We start from the raw sequence: 21,403 nt of genomic DNA on the forward strand, positions 1-21,403 counted from the left end.
CAGCAGCTCGGCGCTGCTGGCAGGGCCACGGCGATGGCTGGGGTGAGCGCCCGGCTCCTGCCCTCCGGCACGCCGGGAATCCCAGCCTGGCTCTCCCTCCCCGACGTCACAGCTGAGGCTCGGCACCAGCAGACGCAGCTCCGGCGCCGGGAAACGAGGCCGGCTCCTCCCAGCTCAGCTGGAGCCTCCGAAATCAGAACCTCTTCTGTCAGCTGCCTTTTATAGGGCTATAAAACCACGAGTTCACATACAAGTCTGTCAGACGTGGGCCGGCATCAGCCTCTGCCACCTTCATCACCACCTCCCCGGCTCCCACATGCGCGTGGCCCCTGGTCCCTCCATCTCCATCTCCAAAACCACCACCTGAGGACTAGTACCCCTCAGATGGACAAGTGGACATGGAAAGATGGACCTGCAGCAACGTCAGCTCAGACGGACATGCCCAAGCAAAACAGGGTACGAGTGAGGCAATGAAATGCCCCTTATTTGGAGCCTCTTCATCCTAATGATACTCGGTGGCATCCTCGGTATGGGGCTGCAGCTGGACACCCACCCACCAAACCCTCCCCACCACCGCAGCCCCCCAGCCCCTCATGGCAGGTTGGGACCGGGCAGTCGTGCCACACACTATTATCAGACGCCACTAATAACATGTACACTTGTAATGCTGGGCCCAGTGACAAGAATAACATGAAATAACACTGCACCCACCCACTGAGAACACCAAGTGTGTCACACTCCTCTGTGTCATGTGTTTAAAAATATCTCTACTGACGGCCGCATTTTTCCCCCCCCCTTTTCTTTTCATATTTATTTATATTTTTTGAATGCCTAACTTGGCCAGGTGGAAAAAGTTTGCATCAGAGCCGAAGCAGAGGATGGTGACGGGTGTCTGCTTGTTTTACGTTAAATGGGAGGAAAGGGGAAAAAAAAAAAGTTTGCAATTACATGTTCTTTGCGGAGAGGTGTGGCCATTGGCACGGAGAGAGGTTTCAGCCTAAACCGCATAGACAGATGCTCAGGGAGGTGGCTTTCGTGGCCAGTGGAAATACACAAACAGGGGCAGCCTGCAGCTGAGATTTTACGGGAGCAAAGGGATTAGAAGCTAATTGAAAGGCTGAGGAAGAATTTGGTCCTCCTGAGGGCTTCCGCTTTGTGTTAGTCGCTTTGCCCAAAGCTGCATAAGAAGTTGGCAGCCCCAGGTGACAGCGCTCAGGTCCCCGTCCAAATCTGCAGGCACTCGCTCCGGCTCAGGATCCCATTGCAGTGGGGCTGGCGGCTGTGGCCGTCCTGAGCAGCAGGTCCCCATCGGAGGGTAAAGCTGCGTGAGCCTCGACTAGCCAAAACCAGCAGCGCACTGAGGTCCATACCCTGCATAAACACTTTTCCTACCCTTTCACTGGCTGCAATTTTTTTTCCCCAAAAAAAATAAGTGTTGAGGTTGTATTTAAATCATCAATACACACAGTTAGCTTTCAATCTAAAGCATCCACAAATGGAGGCATCTGGGAGCAAGGCATATTTGGAGAACAGCCAAAAGTAAACAAGTCAAATAATGGGTCAAATCACAGGCGTAAGGGGAATTTTGCCAGCTGAGAATCAGGGCTTTAAGGCAAGGCTGAAGGAATTGGCAGGCTGGCAAACAATGGAAGTGCAGGAGAGAAAAAAAACAACTTTTTGGTAAAATAAAAGCTGAATCCCTCTATGTTACCCTTGTCTGGCCTACCAGCCTTGCCAAAATGACTTTAAATTAAACCAAGGACAATTGTACTTTTAACAGGTACATCTTTACACTGAAGACAGGACGAGCTGGAGCAGCGCGAGCAATGCAGGCGTGTGCAGCTGGGGGAGGCTTCATTTCTTTTCCCTTGAAGTTTCTGGTGCCCCTCTGGGGCAAATTGTTCCTTTCTGAACAGCATAGAGCGGCTTGTGTTTCTAGATGTTGTATTTAATTGTCTTTTACAAACCTTCCCAGAATTAGTCACCTATTTTTTGTCTTTTCCTTTTGCACAGGTTTCCAGATTCCCAGAAATTTTGGACTTTTGCCCTTCCCAACCTCCCAGTCTCACACTTCAGCCCTTTGGGCTTCACCCCATCACGCAATCATTCCTGCAAATATTGATCTCCCAGGTACAAGAATGTCCTTTCTACTGCTGATGCTGTTGATGCCCATCACAAGAAAACATACTTGAAATTAATGGCTGAGGCAGTCCCAGCTTAAAGTATTAACTTATGCTATGTCAGGTTTTGAGGTTTGTTTGGGTGTTTTTAATCAGACAAAAGCACAGCCACAAAACAACCATCTAAAAGTACTTCAGTGATGCTGAAGTACTCATGTCACTACACGGGATGTGCCAAGCCATGGGAGGTATGATATGGCCATAGCTGCACTCCCCGTGGAAACCTGCTGGCAGAAAACTCGTCCTTGCACCCTCTGGAGCTGTGGCTGGAGCCCGGCTGCACCAGAACACTTAAATTCACAAAGTTGACACGACTCGGTCTTGCCCAATGAGGCATAAAAGCATCAAGAGACGGACAGCGCTGTTTCTGTCATCTCTTCAGCCTAATTTAATCGTGCAGAAAAGTGGGTTTTGAGCTATTTTTGATTCTTTTTCCAGGATGGGAAAAGGATAAAAACAATGCAATGGGAGGCCCCGAGCTTAAAAACTCTCCCCTTAATTTTTTTTCCTTTCTTGCTTTCTTCCACAATAGCAGGCTGAGACACCAAATCAAATTGCTGGCCTAACGCGTGGCTGCTGCAGGGTAGGAAAAAAGCAATTGAGCGGTGCCTACAATTGCCATGTTGTGGCTTTCGGGAGGCTCAGCTGCTGAGCTAATTTGGTGCAGTTTCCTGTTTTTCTATAGCAGATAGAAGGAGAGAAGGGAGATGCAGCTAATCTGAGCTGCTCAAGCTTGCAGCTCTTGTGCTCCTGAGCTGAAAAGCTCAGTGCAGCGCACTCAGAGCTCCAGCTCAAGCCCGTGGTTAATACCAAGCCCAAAGCAGCTTGTCTACTGTGAGGCAAGGGATATGCAAACTACCAGCTTGCTCTCACAACTGAAAGCCAAGGGATGGGGTTTGATTCGATTGCTTGGCAGCAATTTGGTTTTGCAGCACGGACCGTGGCTGATCAGCCAGCTCGGAGCTTGCACGAGCCCCTTGCAGCTCTGAACGGTCATCGCTGACGTCCCTCAGGTTTAGAAACCACTGAGTCTACAATGCTTAAGCCTGATATACGAGCATTAACTTCATCATCATTCTCCACGTACAAGGATGACATACATACATAAACTCCTCAAAGTCTCTGCAAAACACACACAAAACCAAGAGTGTATGCATATAAATGTGTATACACACTGCATAGATATATATACATGCTGCATAGAGATATATATACTCATATTAAGAATATATAACATACACATATGTTGAATGCATTGCAAGGATAGCAATTTCCAGGGCACTACTATATTTTAAGGAGCCAACTAATTGACAGTAACACTCGCTTGGCACCGTGCTGAGCCACAGAGCTGTGCCCAGCTCCTCAAACAGGCATTACAGGCTTGTACCAGGTTCAGCAACAGCAAGTCTCCAGCAAGTATTAAGCAGGGGCTGCTCATAGCTGCCCCCAAGATCTCTGAATCAAGGAGATGCCACTTATAAACAAGCTTCTTTTGGGGAGCTTGCCTAAAGGGGCCTCACTCAAGTATCTGCCCCACCTCCCTTCACCCAGCGCATCTGTGCAAATAAATACGAGCCACTTCAAGCAGCAGACGTCCCTTCCGCATGAGGCACAGGCTGATGCCTAATCAGTAACAGTGAGAAGGCTGTGCATGCCACAGCCCCTTGTTTAAACATCTGCTGTCCCTAATAGGAATGGCAAAGTACAGCACACGCCAATTCCTGACATGGATGGATCTTAAAAATGCGTTGCATTTCATCATCTGTACCAGGGAAGGATTTCACCATGGCCAGTTGGTCCCATCACTAGCACAATATCCACGGTCTCAGATTATGCGATGCTGCAGCCAGGGACTTCAAAAAGGACAGGATTATTGTCTAATTGGATTTCTGGTCTCAATTAGGGCAGAAGGGAAACCAAATGCAAAGCTGACATGAAAAGCTTCAAACATCTGTAACAACAAGTGGCTAATTTACCACGTACCCACCTAGGAGCATGCAAGCAGGATGCAAACCTTTCTCTCGAGGTCACCAGGGACTCACCTGCTCTGAAATGAGCCCACAGATACTTCAGATCAGTAAGGACCAAATATAATCAAACGTCACCTCCCTTCCCCGCAGCATCACGGTCACAGGGATGGTACCTGGAGGAGCGGGTTCAGCAGGTGATCTCTGACTCCTTCCTCCTTCCAGACACAGGCTCAGCTGTGGGAGACAAGTGGGATTGAAGGGGGCAGCACCCCTGCAGCTCGTTTGAGAAACCTCAGGAAACTCAAATCGGTTTCACCTTGAAATCAAACAGAGATTAGGGCCTAACAAGCAGCTAAAGCAAAGTAATGGCCTCAGCCACATGTTGCAGATCAGATGCCATGTGAGGCTAATTATTGCAGCCCAAAGGTTAGAATGGCTGCTCAAGCATTTCCACATGGGCTTTGAGAGCCAGCCCTGGAAGCACCAAAAAATAAATGAATGAGTCAGTACAGAGGTACCAACAGACCAACAGCTGATGGCCAGTGCTCCTGCTGTGCTGCAGGGAGGGGCAAAGCCCAGGCAGGGGTGAGCCGAGGCACCCCCTGCAACCAATGCAGCTACTGGTATGGCCGTGCCATCCTGCGCCTCCCCAGCACCATCCATCAAAGGACCCCAGAGACCTTTAGGCTAAAGCCAGGCTCATCCTGCTCCTTTGTATTGCTAAGGCAAAGCAGCGCTGGCAGCAACCCCAGCTGCTGCGTGCACAGGGTACGTGCCTCCATCCCTCCTCCCTCCCCTCCCAGCGCAGGAGATGGGAGGAGATGAGACTGGGACATGTCCCAGATCACCCAGTTGACTGGCACTGGGCTCTACCGACCAAAACGCTGGTGACGGCATCACCGTCTCTTGCACGAGACAGCATCCGCTGAGCTGAGAGACAAAGGGCTTCTTTACAGTTGCTGAAATCCGATGGCAACCTATAGCTTTCAAAACCCGTGCTCCTGGGAAATAAACCCTGGGAACAGCCACGCTTCGCGCTCCGACTCTCCCTCTGCTGGCTGCTGGACCGCGGCCGCTGCGCACCCCTCGCTCCCGGGACCCCCGCGACAGCCGAGCCGGGAGCAGAGCCGCTTTCCTGTGCACCGGCGTGTGGCTGCTGGCCCGTGTGAGCCCGAGGAGGGGTCTGCTCCATCAGTCCCACTCTGACTCTTCAGGCTGGGCTCTTCAAATGCAAAAGCATCCTCTGCATCCCACAGCAACATACGGCAGCTCTCCCCTCCCTGCTCTCCCAAGGGTGTCGTGTCCGGAGCCAGGGGATGAGCCCGCTTGTCCTTCCCGTGGGAAGAGGCTCCGGGAGCCTGGCGCTTGCTCTGCCAGCACTGCCTTCCCCTCTGCAAGAGCAGGAGGTTTGCACAGCATTAACATTTTCCTTCAGGGTTCCAGATTACATTGTTTAACGATATCTTGCCAGCTGATACAAAATTTGGGTTTGCATGCATTTGCATGATACGTTTGCATACCCATAGGGCTAAATTCCGCTTTGTGAACGCACCGTAGATGCAGTAACCCCCGTGGCTCCACATAATCCCACTCCTACCTTGGCATCACAAGACTAAGGGCCGTGCTCCCAGGGAAGGAGTAGAAATTATATTAATGTTTGGGGTGACAAACTCTTCCATCACACTGCATACTGTGCTGATGCAATGGAAAAATGCATGATGCATTTTTTTTTCCCCAAAAAGAAAGGCCTATTTCTCTCTGAGCCATTCACCAGCACCCTCAAAGTCGCCGGGCTGTGGTGCTGTGGCCAAGGGGCCACAAGCACACCGGGGCTGCGGCCGGGGTGCACGGGCTCTGTGCCGTCGCAGCAGGGGGGAGCCCAGCCGCAGCACACCACGCAACCGCGTCTTATTTATGACACAGGTTATAATGATCAGCTGCAGCCACGGAGGAACTCCCAGCAATTTCCACCCTCAGTAGACACAGGTTTTCAGCACTGGCTATTTTTGCTGCCCACAAGTATTTTCATTCAGCTGGTTCAAAATCAGGGCTGTAAATGTAGCAGGCTGGATGCTGAGTGGGTGCAAGCAGCTCTCACTCCATCTAAATCCAAGGGAGATGCTGCCATTCTCACCCACACGGTATGAGATTATTGCTTGGCCCCTTTCCAGAGGGGCTTCCAAGCTGGTTTTTCCTTTCTGCTGAGCAATCTGGAATTTGACTTTCCTCCGCTGTGCATTTTCCTCGGCGGTAGACGTGGGGACAGAGGGTTCAGCACAACATTTTTAATGCTGCTGCTCAAAAAGGGCTGAAAGCAAGCCTCGGGTTTTGGAGTGCATCAGCAGTAGGATTGAGAAATGAACCCCCAGCGGTCACCAGCACTCTCTCCTATATCGAGGCAAAAAATTAAATGAAATCTCCTGGAGATGGCACAAATAGCAAACAGGGTGGAAAGAACAAATGCTTAGGAGAAAAAATAAAACAAACCACAAGGGCTATGAGCAAAGCGGTTATAGAAAATAGATGCAGTTTAAGCGTGTGATTCAGATAGTCTTGTCTGAGTGTCAGAGGTTCAATACTATTGCCTCCAATTTAAATCATTTTTAAAAGAAGTGCAAAAGAAAGGTGATGAAAGGGCCCTAACGTTGTTCCCTGGTTGGAAAAACACAGCCCACTTGTGCACTGTGGTAAAGTTTTGCATTTTGGCTAGACATCGCGTGCAGGGCTGTGCTGGAGCCTTCGCTTATTTTTAAAAGTTGAAGTCACCAGTGATCCATGGAAGGAGAAAATGCTTTTTCCTTTGAGGAAGATGCCATAGGAGCAGCATCTTCCAGAGGAAGGGAGCACAGCCGCTCCTGGTGGGTCCAGAGGGGCCATCGCATGCATGCGTGCCTCCTGGTCCAACAATGCATGGGTGAAGACCAGATCTTGGACTGCCACCTCCTCCTGCTTGCCGGCTAAAGCCTGCCATAGATCATAGGATGGTTTGGATTGGAAGGGACCTTCAAAGATCATCTAGTCCAACCCACCCTGAGCAGGACCATCTTCCACTAGACCAGGCTGCTCAAAGCGCCGTCCAACCTGACCCTGAACACTTCCAATGATGGGGCATCCACAACTTCTCTAGGCAACCTGCTCCAGTGTCTCACCACCCTCCTCATAAAACATTTCTTCCTTATATCCCACCTAAATCAAATCATAACCATGCTCCTCTCTCCACTCCTGCTTTGGAAAGCTGCTCAAGGACATCAGAACTGCTCACAAGTGGATAGTGGCAGGCAGAGGGTTCCCCCTCCAGTGCGGAGAGCCGCAGCTCAGCCATGCCGCTGCAGGGACTGCAGCACATGCATGCTGGGATGGGGATGCGCAGCCACATGCTGTAGTTCTCACAGCACCCTGAGTTTGGGTAAAATTGCCCAGCGGCAAAGCTATCCCCATCCCTGGGCGTGCAGGATCTGACCGACCCTGATCCTCAACCCCAGAGGCACAGGCAGCAGGTTTTGACGTACCCACCCTGGCTCCCGGCCTCGCCCGGGATTCCTGGTAGGGAAGGCTGAACCCTGCGCGTTTTCCAAGATAAATACACTGGGCTTTAGGCAGTTTACTCTATGGAGGCCCTTTGCTGTGGCCCGTCTGCTCTGACCAGACGCTGGAAGTGCCGCAGCACCGCGTGCCAGCCCGCCACGAGCAAGCAGCGCATCAGCCTTGGAAGCGTGGTCCTCCTCGGGGTCTGGGTCCGCGCCAGCACTCTCCCCATGGGGAGATGATGGAGAGCCAGCCCGCTGCAGGATCCAGCCCATGGTGGTGCAATCACCGGGGCGAAGCCGGGGTTCGCCTTGCAGGACCTGAGGTCCCGCATCCAGCCCCTGCAGCCCTCAGTGGAGCCCGTTCTCCTGACAGCGCAGTGCCACAGCCATGCAGAACCCCATCGCCCTCCAAAGAAGATGGAAAAGCCGGGCACAGGCATCCACAGACAAAACCAGAGGGCTGGAAACAGCCACTTCACTGGTGGAAACTGCTTTGCACTCACATTAAAAAGAAAAAAAAGTGGGGAGAGGAAACAATTTTTTTTTTCTGCATTATTTATGCACCTAGACATTTCATGCACCAAACTGGGCTTGATAACCTCACCTGAGAATGGATCACTCCTGTCCCTGCATTGAATCTTAGATTGTAAGCTCAGCATGAGCTATTATTATCATCCATCTGCTTTGTAACCCAGGCCAGAGACTTTCGCTGCTGTATCAAAACAATAACTTCTGGTTAAGCCTGCCAAAAACCTTCTACGTGGATGTTCTCTCTGTATTTTAAAGAAGGAGAGAAATGCACAATAAACACCCTTTCATTACAACAACCTCATGGATTTGTGGTGTCCATGTGTGTGTATACACTTGTACTGAAAGATAAGTTTAACGATTGTGTGATTTCTTCTTTTTTTTTTTTTTAACTCCCCTCCTGCTTATGCAGTGAGTTACTAATATCCTGATTGGAACCAGATTTGCATGAATTAGAAGTCGAAATTGGAGCAGCAACTGCTGTGCAGAGGATGTAAAGGGAATAAAATGAATGGGGTATTAACCTTCAACCACTGAATATTAATCAGTGTTTCACAAAAAAGAAAACACAGAGGCTGCCACACTAAATATTTTTAGCATTTATTGACGGGCTTGATTTCCTCTCTCTTTTAGACCTTTTGCTTCCAATCATGGACCATAAAAAATCACATAGAAGATGGGGAGGGGTAAAGAGGGGGAGGGGGTGAAGAAAAAAATAAAGATCATCCATTTTCTTAAATGCTGGATGATATTTGTGAGTTATGCAACACAGAAACCCATCTAACAAACAGAGTACCTTATCCCACAGCTGATCGGTTCAAAGGCTCATTTCTCCAAGACCCAAACCAAACAGAAATCTACCCTGAAGTACAGCGAAGCCTTCGGAAATGAATGCACGATAAAGAAATAAACTTCTTAAAAGCTAAACTTCCCGTGTGCTGAAAGGTAAAATGCAGTTGAAAATCAGCCTAATAAAAGAATCAGCTCATTAAATGAAGACTTTTGTTTTTTTGCCCAGTGTGCTCCAGTGCAGTTCATAAAATAGCTCCATGGAAAACAAAACATAAAAGCTTACCGAAATGCCCCTTGAAATGGTGACATCTCCATCGCACTGGAAACGCTTTGGCCTGAGAGCAATAGCCAGGGCACGGCTGGGTGCTGCGTCCCCCAGGTCCTCGCTCAACTCAGCTCTTCAGCTGCTCATGGGATAACAGCTAAATTGGGATTTTTTATTGGCGTTAGCAGCAATGGCCGGTTTCTCCTCAGGGTGTTATGGGGTGCTAGAGTGGGTCGGGCTGTGGGGAGGGTGGGCAGGTGGGTGCGATGGATGGTCGAGGGTGGCTGCCGGGACCGATGCTGGGACCGGGGGCTCCTCGGGAGGTCGGGGCTCGCCAGGCGGAAAGCGCAGCCCCTCTCAGCCCCGCAGTGCGAAACAGCTGGCAGTGAAACCACATCAAATTGTATTGTCCAAATCATGTCATCCCAGTGTTTTCTCACAAACAACATCTAAAATAACAAAAAAACCACACAAGTGGAAAACTACAGAGGCTCTTCTTTTGCCATTTTTCCCCTGAAAAATTTGGCACAGGGGGATTCTGAAGCCAGATGTCCCCTGAAATCTCTTTTCAGCAGAGACAATTCCCTCCCTTCCAAACACTGCCACCCTTCTCCTCAATGCACCTCTGCAAAACAGAATTCATTTGTTTTCATTAACTTCTTATCAAGTTACCTGGATTTGTTTCAATACTCAGAATGTATTAGAGAGAGGGAGAGAGAGAGAGAAAACAGTGGTAGGTTTTCAGGAAATAGCAAGTTCTTTTTCACTGAGATAGAAATCATTTGGCAAGTCACAGTGAAATACTTCTAGGTTCCAGAAGAAAGCAAGGGGGGAAAAAGCAAGCAAGGAAAGGGAAGATGCTAATGAACTGCAGAGGAGAGAAAAATAAAGTTGAAAAGAAAATGAAAACAAAAGAAAAAAATGAAACTCAATGTTGGTCATACATTCACATCCAGCTGATCCGTAAAGGGAAACTGCAGCATGTCTCTAAATCACCAGATAAGGACCTACCCTCCTTTCTTGGGGAATGGTTAAGGATAGGTGGCGTTAAAGTCCCAGAAATAACCGGTATTTTTGCCAAAAAACCCTAGGCACCAGGTCAGCAAAAATTTTAGGGGCATGCTTCCCTTCTGCCTTAGTAAGATGAGAGCCCAGCAGGTATCTGTGTCGGTGTAAGTAGCAATAAACATGCCTCACTTTAGCACACACTTAAGTGCTTTCTTCTTAAATGGCAATAACTGTTGGAGTTGTGCTGGACTCCTTCATTTGGTGCTCTAAAATCTCATAACATACCAAAAACCACCGGGTTTACTTTAATTCCTGTCCTTCTGCAAGCTGAGCATTAGACCAACACAATGAAGAATCGGGTCCAACTTAGGCAGGGATCAGCTGCCTCCAGTCCCACAGGGCAGCTGGAATAGGGTAAATACCAAAGTGTTTTTCCCAGGAGTGGGCCAGGACAGCCCAGCACCTCCTCAGCCGCCTCCCAGCACTCCCAGGACAGCGCTAAGGAGCAACCTTGCACGTGCGCGCACACCTTGGCTGATGTGTATTTCCCAGCTCTAAGCACATCTAAATAGCAAAGCTGGGTTATTCCATATCCTCAGGCCTTTAGCGCTCACTCAGCTTCTTTCCTGGGGAGGAAAGGGGGATTTATTTTTGCTTTTTTTCTTTCTTTGCATTTTCTCAGAAACAAGGCTGCGTTCTAATTTTGCATTTCTAATAGTTTGCATTTACAGGCTGCATAATGGAAACGCGATCCCTCCTCTAGCCTTTATCATCTGTTTCTTATCTTCAGAGCCGCACAGTCCCCTTAACTCTTAGTGCACAGGGAGACATTTAAAAGCCCTTCTGCTCTGAGAGCCACAGTGAAATGCGAAGGAGGAAGAGGCAGCAGCCCCAACCCACACGTGTATCATGGTGGGGAATGGGGACATGGGTCTCTTCTCCCATCCCCATTTCTGCTGGCATACTGTCCTTGGGAGATGTACGGGAAGATGCTGGCTGCTCTGTTCACATGGACTACATGGCTGTAGCACCAAAGGTACAACAGCACCTCGTCCTTATGTCCTTATCCTCTCTCAGCATCTCTTCATACCGGCTGTTGGCGGTGGCAAGACAGTACGATGTGCCTCGGGGGCCGCGGGGGACGTTTCTGGATGGAGGAGTGGTGAACAGAAGACACCATCTATCAGACATGCTTTGAATTAATCTCTGTTCTGCCCAGACCTTTGCACCAGAGGCTACAGCAGCGCAAGGAGCAGCGCGCAAACAAGTACGAAAATCCAGCAGGAGGGAGCCTGCAAAGGCGCACGGTCAACTCGCTTTGCAGTTGCTAACGCTGGTCCAGCCGAAGCCGGTGGTAGCACTCCCAGAGCAGTTTGGCAAGTGATGAGCATTTCTGCAGAGCTAAAAGTTTAATCGCTTGTTTAGATCTTAAATAAGCCATATGCCTGAAAAAACCATCTTTCTGCAGCAAGTGTCTTCAGTTAGACGTTTGTATATATAGCCCCTTTGAGCCGCACGTTAATTGTAGGTTGCTATAAAAAAGTTTTTTCCCCTTGCACATTTTAAATCTGTCAGTTTTGATTTCCATCACATGCTACTAATGCGAAACGTCCTGGGGGACTCTCTCGGCGTGGAGCAGGGCTCATCCCGAGCTGTTCCTCCTGCGCTGGGAGGGGAGGAACCTCCTTTGAAGTCCTCCCAGTGATTCATGTCCGAGTCCTTCCTGTCCCCTCCCCAGGAGAGGTTTCCCCGGGCTGACCTGACCTCCTCTCCTCTCCGCCTCCGTGGCAGACGCAGGGAAGATCAAGTGACCTTCCCAAATCCCAGGTCAAGGAGGAAAGCCTTCCTGCCCTGCTGAGCCTTCGGCAGCGAGGGGACCCAATTCTTCCAGTTTTACACCAGAACTGGATTGGATTTAAACGTATGGGAAGACAACCTGTTTCAGCCTTACAAATACTCTGGGGTTTTTCCATCTGGGAGGGATCTCTTAGGATCTTTTTCAGCACTAAGTTCAGGGAGTTTCATCAGTGATTATGGTGGTGAGACAAACAAAAGTCTTATTTGTTGGCGTCCAGGAATCCCCACGCTGCATCTTGCTTTGATAACAGAAGAGTGCCAGCTGGATTTTTTTTTTTTAATTACTTTTTTACTGTTTCTCTCTCTTCTTTTTTTTTAAACAGTCTGTATTGCTTTTTAACCATTATCCTGTGCACGTGGTTCAGCCTTTTACAAAAACAAAACAAAACAAAAAATCCCTAGGTGTGAGAAGATTAAAGATTTCAGGATCTGGACATTTTCAAATCAGAAACACATGTTTAAAATAAATCAGGCTGGCGGACAGCCACCACTTTCAAAAGCCAAAGAGCTGTTGCATTAAAAGGATTCCCCAAAAGCCTGAAGAGAACAAGAGCATCAGTGGTTCCCTCCATCCCACCAGCAGAGCCAGGGCCAGGACAAGTCCACGGGGCTTCATCATGCATCTCCATGGTCTGTGCTCTCTCCTACCCACATGAATGTCACAACCATTTCTCAACCAGCCCTAGTGATTTCTGTGTGCATGCATTCTGTCCATCCATCCCCGAAACTTCAGCATGCTCGGTCTCCTCTGAGAAGACCTCAAAGTCCAACCTCTTTCCTGCATGGCCCAAATCAGCTCCCACCAAGATCTCCAGGGGAAATTGCAAGGACAAAAGCTACAAAAGCCCCAGTCTCACCTGAATTCATCAGGCAAACAAGACAACCACCCTGCAAAGGAACAGCCAGAGCCCTCTCTGCTCCCGTGAACGAAGAACCCATCCCTGCAGGGATGTATGGAAGAAGAAGCAGCCGAAGCTGAAGAAGAGCATTGCTGGATCCAAGTCTCCCAGCTCAGCCAGGAATCTTCCAACTGTCAGGAGGAGACGGCTACAAGCTGCCTCTTCCACCCCTTCCCAGCTGCTTTCTGCCTGCAACATCTGAGGTGTGCATCAGGCTCGGACTAGCTCATCTCCCAGCCAAGACCCAGACCATAAAAACACACATGCTAACCAAACAAGATCTCAAGTCCAGTCCTTCATTTAGGTCAAATATGCATCATCTCACCAGCAGCAACTGCTGTACAGTACTGGGGACCCTGAGCTATCTTGAATTTTGCTGGCATGAGCACTGAGCAGAACCTAGCACAGCTGAGATGCCTGCCCAAGAGGATCCATCACCGCTGGGATGGAGCTGCAGACTGCCAGAGCATCCAAAATAACCAAGTTTCTTCCTAGATGACAAGGCAGATGCATTTCCAACCAGCAGGAGAACATCCCAGAAAAAGTACCAGGACTTTGCTCACCACCGCCCCATTTTCTTACTCCTGGCATTCTCCTGGTTATTAGCAGGAGAACCACCTAAAGCAGGACTCTGGGTTTTGGAGACCTAATTGGTGAGGAGAAAAAAAGAGTGAACATAATTACCTCGTCATGATATTCAGAACCTGCTTTACATGGAATAATATTCTTCATCCTACAGTTGTTTATAGGGCCTTTAACTCTTCCCTTTTTATAGGGGGGTTTCTGAAATCTATTTTATTAGGGGAAAAAGATTTGAGTGTATTAGGCAAAGTGCCAGTAGCCATGGTAACCTCGGATTTTTCCATCTTCATTACAAGTTCAAGTAAAACCTTCATATAAAATCTAAATGAAAGGGTACATTATAAGTCCATTTTGAAATGTTTGCCTGGAAGTAAAACTTTGGACTGCATCCTTTTTTCTCCGCTGAACATTCTGGTTCTATGCGGAACACATTTTTCAAGTCAGATTTTTGTTTTCTTTCAAATTTTATTCCGTTTGCTCATACAGGGTGGGTCGTCTAGTGGTTAGAGCAAGGCATCAAGGCAACTGGTTTCCAGTCTCAGTCTGTTCCTGATCGGTCAGGGAGTGTTCCCAATTTTATCCAGGTGACTTGGGCAAATTCTGTCGGCTCTAAAACCCCTTTTCTTTTCTTCCTTACCAATATAACAGTGATGATAATTATTGTCCTGAGGTTGCACCAGGATTCACTCATTAGCGTTGACAAAGAAGTGGCTCCCCAGAAGAGCAGCTCATCTCTTCCACTGCATTTTCTCCTGGGTCTGGAAGCCAGACTGAAAGGTTAAAGAGAGGTAGCGGTTAGAAGATGGCATGAACTGTCTGTTTTCTTTTCAAAGACCTGATTAGGAAATATGAAATTAAACTGCCTGGTGTAGATACTGTCACAACGTTGTTCCAGGAGATACTCATCATACTCAGACAATCCTTTGGTGCCACTTGAGCGGATTAATTCTTGCACTGTGTCATCTTAAAGTGCTCTGGTTTCATCCAGTCTTGGGAGGAGGCAAATTCTGCAGCTGCCTTTCATTTCTGGGCACCGTCTCACCTGGGGCCAGAAAGCCATGATCATTGCGAGGACTTCCTTCTCAAACAGTCCCCTCCAGTGTACACAGCTGAGCAGCTTCTCTAAGGCTGAATCAGAAGGAGAAATCTCCTCTCCAGCCTCTGTCCAGTCCGTGCAACACAGCCCAACCCTGGGGACCCTGCGGAGCACCTGGTACTTTGGTTTTCCCTGGGAAACATCTTGAGACCTTCTCCATGGCCTGTTCTCAAGGCTACAGAAACATGTGGGCTGATGCACTGTAGGGAAGGAGAATTTGTGGAAAAGCCCTGTACCAATGCCCTTGTATTTCAGCCCATAGATGGGTATGGCCAGAGCTGGTTTGGGCTCAACCCCTGTGCAGTGGCTGCAGTGCATTTTGCTGTGCGCAGGCTGAAGGTGAGTCAAACTGGCATTTCAGCGCTTCATCCTGGCTCCGGACTAACTGCAAACCTGGCTGCAAATGCTGGGGGCATGACTCCCACCCGCCTATGCACAAAATAGCACTTTCCTTCTCAAATGGGGTTTTACTGAAGCAGCCCCTAGGTCCATGCATTACATAGGGTACAACATCTGCTTATGGTGGGGCAACTTTTGCCCTAAAGGACCACCATGTATGGCTCAGAGGGGCTGGAACATGCTGGCACGGATGCCAGCAGTCAAGGCGAGGCAAGCGGGAGGCATGCCATGCTACATGCCAAGAGCTGCATGCAGCAGACAGGGCAAAAGCGAGCCAGTGCGGCCATCCCTTGGGCATTTCTCGCCGGGCAGGGACAGGGCACAACCCAGCCTTTAGTACTTTTCATCATTTCTAATGATGCTGGAAAACATTTTCCACATCTGCCATTGGACTGAAAGGAGACCCTGCTCCTGTTGAATCTGATTTCCCTTCTGCTCTGTTACAGTTAAAACTACAACCTGCTGCCTCCTGGCCGTGCACGTTTCGGGAAAGGGAGGAGGGGGTTACAAACGGCGCGGGGCTTTTTCTTTTTTTGATACATCCTTCCTTCCGCTCTTCGCAATCAATTAGTGGGCAAAGACTTCCGAAAAGCTCTTTCCTCCCTAACCTTTCACAGCCTGTTGTGATAATGACTCTGGAGAGCTCGACCTGGGCCTTTGCGTGGGGTTCGTTACCTTCCCGGGGCAGCGGAAGGTGACCTTCATCACTCCCTCCTCTTCCTTTCCTACCCCTGCAGCTTGGATCGTCTCAGGGAGGAGGAGGAGGGATTGAAGCTGCCTCACTCCCAGCAGATAGAGTTTCCCTCCAGTGTCATTTTTGCAATCAAAAGTCAGAGGGTGGTTCTAGAGATAACATAGACCCTGGGAGGTGGAGGGGGGCTGCCCTTAAAAATAATGATTATAATTATGCATACTTTGAATCAAGACATCAAGAGATGGAGGGAAAAGGGGCTTTCTGGTTTTAATTTGTAATTTCTTTCTCCCTCACTCACAAGGCAAGCTGCTTTCCAGAAACCAAGCTCCAAGCTGCTGCAGCTTCCCCCCAAAACACAGCTTACAACTGAAGCAACTTATTTTGCCAGCAGTAGTGGGGTTTTTTCGGTCCCTCCGTGATGCAAACACACAGGTAGGATGTACTAGCAGAAGTTTTCCCTGGCACCTGCAGCCACTTTCACAGCCCGTCTGCCTGGGAACAGTGTATCGTGGGCTTTGCAAGCAACACCTTGTACAAAAGCATCCCTGCTCCACAGGGCAGCTTTGTGCAGGCTCCCATGCAGGGGGGAAGGACAGGAAGGACCGTAGACGTGTCCTGGGACAAGCACATCCCACTCAGCATTTACACAAGGTCTTCCCCACAGCCCTGACAATACTCCCCAAATCTGGCAAGTGCCTCTCCCAGTGCACCACTATCACAACCTCCCTCATCCTCTGCTGCTCGCAACAACCCGCTCCCCGGAGCTGCGGTCCTGCCATGCCGCAGGTGACACTACAGTGGTTTACTGACTCACATCGCTGTCCCCAAAGAGGAAGCTTTCCGGCTAATTTTTCCTCCTGTCACCAGCAGGATAAATGAGGGAACCACCTCCACCGCAGCACTGCTGCCCACAGAGCAGCTGCACGGGGGGAGATACAGCAAACGCAGAAAAATAGCTGCTAAAACCCATGATTAGGACCATGCAACCCACTAAATGCAATACTTTAAACATACTATCCTGATACAGTCACAGCTGCAGTGATGCAGTTCCTTCTTCAAATGCGAAGTGATCCCCTCAAAAAAAAAAAAAGGTGCATTTTCTAAAGTAACTGCCAGACTCAGGTGATGCAGGAGATGCTTTTTTCTCCCCGACCATCACCTGTACCAGGAGGGTGTGAGCAGCCACCTGTGCTTCAGCTCCTCCATGGCTCGGCATCACCCCGTTTGCCCCCACAGCGCCCCGCACCCATTTGCTGCCCACTGCAAAGGCGCTGCATGTAATTATGACCGGCTCTTGCCCACTGATGGCGCGTAATCGAAACCATCCCATTCAAACCCAGCTGAGAGCAACTGGAACCACTTTGAGGCGAGAAGCCTATTACTGAGTTGTAAACCTCTCCCATCCTCCACAGGAGCCTTTCATAAGGCCAGCTAGAAAAATAATAACTCAAACCCATGTGGTGAGAGGGAGAGAATACAGTGTCTCCAGGTAACAAATATTTGCTTCTTTTGCTATTGTTCCAGCCATAAAATGGATTTATTAAAAAAATCCAAAATTTGATTTCATTTGAATTAAACGTGAATGTGCCCCCTTGCTCCCCACTGAGTGTTGCTCAATATTTTTTAAGCTACAAAGTCACAGCTGAGTGCGTACGGCACAGAAGGCTAGGCTTTCGACGGCTAAAATAGCCCGGCTTAGTTGGCATCAATGGATTAGCATTGATTTACATTAAGTAAAGATGGGGCATATGGTGCATATGTGCAGGCAGAGAGTCAGCACGAACAGGTCTTGGCACAGGCAGATTTCCTCCACCAGCCACTGAAACGCAGAGGCCCCGGTGTCCCTCGGCACGTGGATCGCATCCCCACCACTCTCTCACGTCGGCTCTTGCGCAGTGAGGGTAATAGGAAGAATCAAACTTTTGACCCACTACCATGAAACAAAGCCTTTTTTTCCTCACCATCTCTAGTTTTGAAAAAATTCCCCAATTTTTGTTCTTATAACTTTTCCCCCCGCCTGGGCCCAGAGGGGCTGGGGGAAGCTCGCACCTGCTCTCTGTAAGGGGGAGCTGAGCAGAGCTGTGCCCGTGAAGCGGCAGCGATGCCACGCACCCGGCGGAGGCAGGCTGCCCCCTGCAAGCACGCTGCCTGCCCTCCTTGGATTCCCAGAAAACACCTGAAATTCGCAAAATTCCACGTTTTGCTTCCCCGTTTGCTCTGCTTGAACCGGCTCCACCAGCCTCTTGCCCCACTCCAGCAACACGCTTCGGAGGGACGGGATTCCCTTTCACGTAATCAAGTGGATTAAAAATAAAAAGATTTAGTCACAGCTAGTCATTAATAAGCCCATGACGGATCCATGCAGGGTCATGGATCTGCCTGAGACTGAGATAACAGCTACTGCTCAGGAGAACTTGTTAACCTTAGGACAAAAAGTCCATCACTACATGGTCTTTTAGGATCGTTGCTGTTCAGCTGCTTCTCCCATGAAATCTCATCTCTGGCCATTAGAAGCAGAAGAGAAAGTCAAGAGACAAGCAGAGGACACGGTTCCTACTGCTTTGCCCCCTCCTTCGCCCAAAATCTAATAAAGATGATTAAATTACATGTCTTTTCCTCCCATTGAAATCACCGCACACTGCTCGAATATTAGAGCTCAGGAAATAAGGCACGACAACTTCCCTCGTGAAACTTAAGAAGGCAGAGCAGGGGTCTGGAGCGACAGGCCTGCAAGACTGGGCTGCTCTAATTAAGAAATCACCCTGCTGAGCAGAACCTAATCTAAATAAAATAGAAAAAGGAACTTAGTTCAAAACGCTGCCTTGTGCTCGCCCCCCTTCCCGCCAGCCCACCTCCCCCCCATAAGGAACCCATCCAAGTCACAGGGAGTTTTTCTCTTCTGCTCTTTCTTGGAGGGTGAGGTAGGCTCACACAGAGCCCTGTGTGTGCTTGGGGTGGCCAACTTCCAAAGGAAAAATACACCAGCCATGTATGGCAAAAGGCTGCTATTTTTTTTTATTGGTGATTTTTTTTTTTTTTTTAAATGATACTTGGCCTGCTGTTTGCTAAGGAGGGAAAAAAAAAAACCCTCTGATGATTACATTGTTGGTACGGCTGGTCAAAACTGGTTTGAGACAGAAAATTGGAGGTTAGGTTACACTTTCCCCTCCCGTGAAAAAGTTTCTGCCTTTCGTGGAAAAATGTTGAAAAAATGAATATTAAAACTAAAAAAACATTTTTTATTATAGAATTTAAAAACAAAATATTTAAGCCAAAAAATCTCAGCTGATTCGATCATTCACCATCTCTTCTTAAAGAATTTCCTTACGTTCCAGTTCACCCCAACAGATCAGATTCCCCAGATGAAATAAATCTCCCATGAACCAATATCCCCACCTCCCATGCGCCAGTGCCGAGGACCATCATCCCACCAGCCCCCCAGCCTGGGCCAGAGACTCGACCATCATCTACTGCTTGTCCAGCTCTTCTCCAACCACATTCTCCTCTTCTCCCCATCACCCCATTCCCCACGTGCCCGTGGTTTCTCTCTCCCTCTCCAATTTGGAGTAGGTGTCCCACCATGCGCTACGGCCACTCGGTCCATCAGCTCCTCACATTCATGAATTTCACGAGCATGAAGTTACCATGTGAATTGCTATTTAAAAGCTCAGGCACAGAAGGATTTATAGCGATAAACAGAGGAGCACAGACATTCCGGTGTATGTTTTAAAAAAAGCACTTACCTGCTTAAAAGGGAAAGTGCTGCTACTTGAAGGTTTCCTGGCCAGACCTGAAAAGTAAATCAAACAAACGCTATTTGCATTTATCCATAATTCCCAGCAGATTGTTGTTCTAGGAGCTTTTGACTTCAGTGGAGCTAATCTGACTTGTGCCAGCAGAGCACCATGCTGGCTGAAGATGTTCTCCTAAAGACGTCAGGAACGGGACAAGTCCAGAACACTAAAACCAAACACCCCAAGTCCATATAGCGCATGTAGGCACCAGCTGAATGATCACGTGGATTGAGAAACCTAAACTAGAGGACATCTCCTTTCCTCCTCCACATGATGTGATGCAATGCTGTCAAGCATCATAGATGCAAGTACACACAAGGGCTGCCATTGCCAGCACATCATTTAACCTCTGAAAGAACCACAGCTATGAAACCGAGAGGAGGGCAGAGCCCTGCGCAGCCCGCCCAAGGGGGTTCACCACCTGCAAGACCACATCTGCAGTACCATGTCCAGTCTTGGTCCCCCCTTGTACAAGACAGACATGGACATACATGGACATGGACTGGCTTGAGTCCAGCAGAAGACACCGAGATGGTGGAGAGCTGGGGACAGGCTGAGAGAACTGGGTTTGATCAGCCTTAGAAAGGAAGAGGATGAATCTTATTGCTGTCTTCAATTGCCTAATTTGAGGGTACAGAGAAGATAGAGCCAGGCTGCTCTTGGAGGGGCACAGGACAAGAAATAACGGTCACAAGCAGGGACACAGGGCATTAGGAGAAACTGTTTTCACCATCAGGGTGGTCAGACACTGGAACAGGGACCCAGAGAAGTTGTGGGATGTCCATCCTTGGAGATATTCAGACCTTGACAGGACATGTATCGAGCAACCCAATGCGGTTGGCCCTGCTTTGAGTGAGGTTGGACTGGAGACCTGTGGAGGTCCTTTCCAGCTGAAATTATCTGCAGTTCTGCATCTCTCTGCACACCCCCACACCCCCAGTGCTCCCAAGTGTCCTTCCAGCCTGCACTTGCTCCCAAGCCTCTGAAGAGGCGCAGTGTGCTCCCAGACCCTCCCAGATGTATTACTCTCACAATTTCTTTTCGAACAGTAAAACCATTTCTCCATAACTCAGCTAAAGCATTAACACTCCTGTTTCAGTTTCTTTTACGATAGCCTCAGGCTACTGCCAGCCAGGTTCCCCTCGCCACCCAACCCACTCCACAGCAACTCCAACTCTCTCACAGTGTTGCCTGTTCTCCAATGGAAAAAAAGCGTAAATAAATACACTACAGAAGAAGAACATTGGAGTTATCCGCCAACAGAAAATGGCAATGAGCCAGCATGAGTCCTCAGGTCCACACTGCACCCACCACACACCAGACGTGGGTCCAACCTGCTTCAGCCAGAGGAGCTGCAGGGAGCGCAACAAGGCTGATCAGAAGGACAGCAGGGCTCTTGGCTGGTTACCTACAGTATTTGTGCCCGTTCTTCATCCCTCGGGCTATAAAGGGGAAAAATAGGGACTGGAGTGGAGTCTGGTGGGTTTTCTCTTTTGCGTGGTCTCTCCCATTTTCCACAGGGCTTTGCACAAGTCCCACAGCTGCTCCTCTGACTCGGTTTCTTCCCTGTAAAACAGAAGGAGGTTGTTTTAACTTTACTGAACGCTGTGAGAATGAAACCCACTCACAAAGTATCAGGTGAGGGATGGCCACTGTTGTATACAGGGAAAAATAAACTCCTGCCAACATCTGCTCCCTGGTGGGGAGGCGTTACCACCCCCCCGCTGCAACCGCTCCCCCTGAGCACAAGTGGACGCTGCATTATCCAGCGATACTGGTCTGAGATTGCTTTACTATTTCTCCTAGGTGTGA

The 21,403-nt window shown here is 49.1% G+C and overlaps 1 long non-coding RNA gene across 1 annotated transcript; it reads right to left on the reverse strand.

The window, feature by feature from the left end:
* Positions 1-13,938: 13,938 nt before the first annotated feature.
* LOC143167768 (uncharacterized) lies at positions 13,939-21,149 on the reverse strand. Its single transcript, XR_012996594.1, has 3 exons — positions 21,004-21,149; positions 19,541-19,587; positions 13,939-14,378 (listed from the first exon to the last, which is right to left on the reverse strand). It is a non-coding gene; the product is annotated as an uncharacterized LOC143167768 (long non-coding RNA).
* Positions 21,150-21,403: the final 254 nt, after the last annotated feature.

Source organism: Aptenodytes patagonicus, chromosome 16 (genome assembly GCF_965638725.1).
Source record: "Aptenodytes patagonicus chromosome 16, bAptPat1.pri.cur, whole genome shotgun sequence".
Classification (NCBI taxonomy): Eukaryota; Metazoa; Chordata; class Aves; order Sphenisciformes; family Spheniscidae; genus Aptenodytes; species Aptenodytes patagonicus.